General features: G+C 37.9%; 1 pseudogene; it reads right to left on the bottom strand.

The window, feature by feature from the left end:
- On the bottom strand, positions 291–2,517 carry LOC109333662 (annotated as a pseudogene).

Genomic DNA, 3,292 nt, shown 5'->3' with positions numbered 1-3,292 from the left:
AATGTCAAGGTTATGCAAATAAATAACATCAATATCATTCAAGCATAGAACTTTAACCTAAAAGGAAAAAAGTTGCACATTGAAAAAGAAATGTAGGTTCACAGTAGTTGAGGAGAATTTACAAATTACAATTAGTTTTAGTTCATGCAACTATAACAACAGCATAGCTGAACCAGAATTTGGATGGTACAACTTACTCTCAGCCATGTGACTAGACTTTGAGTAAGTTAATCACCATCATGTGGCCCAGACTAAAATGTTCCTTGCAATGAAATGCTAAGTCAAAATGTTTGCAGATGGTTTTTACTGCTAGCAATGTTGCAAACATAATACTTCACTCTGCTACCAACATCATTAGGAAAATTGATCCCAAAATCTGACAACACGATGAACTTTATGTCGTGGACAACAAACAATTACATTATATATGTTTTTACGACCGGATACAAGTTCGAAGGTTACAAACAATTTTACAAGAAACTTCTGGCTGTTAGATTAGTCGACCTGCTTCGCCTATAGCTCTTCAATGGTGTCAAGTAGAACCTTAACAAGCCAGCGTCGTCATTATTTGGTGAATACCTAACGCTCCGGTTCCTTTGAATCATGAGCTCTTTCCTTCCACTCAAAACATTGCCTTTGGTCTTAGGATGTCCGAGGCCAATGGCTAACACTATAACTTTGAATAAGCTTTCGGCTAACCGATCCACTTGCTTGTCTATTAACCACCCTCCTCAACTTCTGCCAAGACTCCGAAATTGGTCTATTACCTGTCCCTCCTGCACCATGCTTTTCTTCTCCCAACTTATCTTCTTTTCTTCTCTGCACTAACCCCAACTTATTCCACAACCTCTCCCACTTGTGCAACTTCTTTGACCCTCTTTGATCAACCTGTGTTACAACATCACTAACATCCGTAGAAGCAGACCCCGTGACAGAATCATATTGGACATTATTCAAATTTCCATTTCCCAAATCGTTCTCGGTGATCAGCACCTTTGCCCCATAGAACAACTCGGTGGTGGCAGGAGAGACCTTGGCATTAGATATCACTCTCAATTCATCAACATCTGCCATTGACGGTTTCCTACGCGAATTTGATCTATCAAAACTCTTCTTCCCATGTGAATCCGAATAATAATCTTTGGTTTGAACTGACCCACCAGGACAATGCTCTCCAACACTTGCCAAATTCATCCCCTCCTCCTCTTCCTCCTCAACCAAAACCCTGTTATCATCAACAACACCATTTACACGAATCATTGGAGAAAATCTTGGACATGCTTTCCCAATCAAATAACCATCCCAAGAAGCTCGAGACACTTCAAATGAAAACCGCGGATCATAACCATAACCATCCAGTGACATTCTAGCAACATCAATTGACAACCTAGGATCAGTGTCACATGATCTTCTACCAAATAATCCATATTCCCCAACCTCAGATTGTGTCTCCTTTATTCTTCTCCCCCCAACACTGTCATTACCATTACCATTATCTCTGTCTCCTCTTTCGCTGCTGTTTTTCGGAACCTTGTGTTTACGTCTCCATTTCCTCAATCTCTTGTAAAAACTGCCTGCAATTTCTCTGAAATCTCTCCCTGAGTTCTTCCTGCTCTGAAATTCAAGATCTATGAACTCTTTCATCGTCTTCGTCTCTTCAAAACATGCAAAATCATCACCACAAACCCTAACTCCTTCACCGCCATTATTCCTGTGCTCCTCTTCCTCTTCTTCCTCTCTGATTTGGAAATCTAACTTTCTCGAATCGATAACAGGCTTCCAACGTTGCCCATTCTCCTCTGTACCGTCGAATTTTAAGAGGTCGCACAACGTGCCCTGCGCGGCATGGACCTCGCAGGACCTGCGGCAGGGCTCGGGTACTGTAGAGGAGGATGACGGAGGCTCGGCGGCACTGCAGGAGAAAGATTTGGTGCGACGTAACTTCAACGCAGGGCGGGTTTCTACGGCGGGACAATCGCCGGCGGCTGTGGTAGAGGATTCAATGCCGGCGAGGCGCTCACGGAGACAAGAGGCGCAGAAACCGGTGAGGGGTTCAGTAGGGTGACGGTGACAGGTGGAGAGACGGCGCGTTTTGAAAGTCATGATTGAAAGTTTTCTTTGGTACAAGCAACTTCTAATCTATGTCAGATGTGTGGCCTACCTTTGTGTTGTGGCTCCTAATAATCGAATCTTTTTTGTCTACTCGTAGATCTAGTGGTCTTACGCAAATAGAACAATACCTTATTTGTAGTCATGGAAAGTGTATAAGTAGATGATGATATTGAGAAAGTGACACCATATTGTTATTTGGTAGAGACTAGAGAGGAAGTGAAGGCATTGAATGCGTGTGTCTGTGAAACTGAGTAAGTGATGCGTTGACGTATTTAGTACACAGACAATGTAATTGGTAATGGGTAATGGGTGTGAGGAATTCGAGGAAGAAGGAGATGGATGAAATGCAAGGTTGGGTTCATGGATCAAATGGAAATTTGGAGTTGGAAACCCTTCATAAACCCTCAACTAGTTCCTTTTTCCTTTTCTAAATCTAGTTTACTTTAATCATGTTTTCAAATAAAATTAATGCATTGTTTTAAACTTTTAATATTTACCATTATCAGCCTCATAAAAAGATTTGTAATGGAAGATTCAGCCTAACTAGTTAATATCTTTAAAATTATAATTTTTTTGTTTTCCTTAAATTATATTTTTAGAACACTTATTAACATTTTTTATAAATTAATTAGTGGATTGAGAGATTCACCTATCATTTAATTCACATTCTTATTTTTTATATTAAATGTATATTTGTACACAGTATAGACCAATATGTGAAAATTTCATTTCGTAAAATCATATTAAGAAACAATCCTAACTTTAAAGTTCTCTTATTCAAAAGAAAATGGAACAATATGAGAGTTTATATAGTTTCAATCATACATAAGGAATCATATTCTTATAAAAGTAAAATAACACATATATTTGATGGTCTAAACATGCTTACCTCCCTTATATTTTGATACTTCCGGAACAATCTAAAACAATATTAGTAAATTATTATTACTCAGTATTATTAGTAAATAATTTGTATATGTTAAATGTACAATTTTACATGTTATAAAAGTTTAATATAATATTTCATTTTGGAAAATTATATTGATCTAGGTTCCTATGAAATTTTAGAGGGTGTAGAGGTTGCTTGAATCTTAAATAGAAATGATAATGAGATTATAATTTTTCTTATAAGATAAGTGGAAAGAAGCATCTTTCAATCATAAAATCCCAAATCAAACAA

The sequence above is a fragment of the Lupinus angustifolius genome, chromosome LG19 (assembly GCF_001865875.1).
Source record: "Lupinus angustifolius cultivar Tanjil chromosome LG19, LupAngTanjil_v1.0, whole genome shotgun sequence".
In the NCBI taxonomy this organism is placed as follows: Eukaryota; Viridiplantae; Streptophyta; class Magnoliopsida; order Fabales; family Fabaceae; genus Lupinus; species Lupinus angustifolius.
Note: the sequence above shows the minus strand (reverse complement) of the source record. Positions and strands in the feature narration are given on the sequence as shown.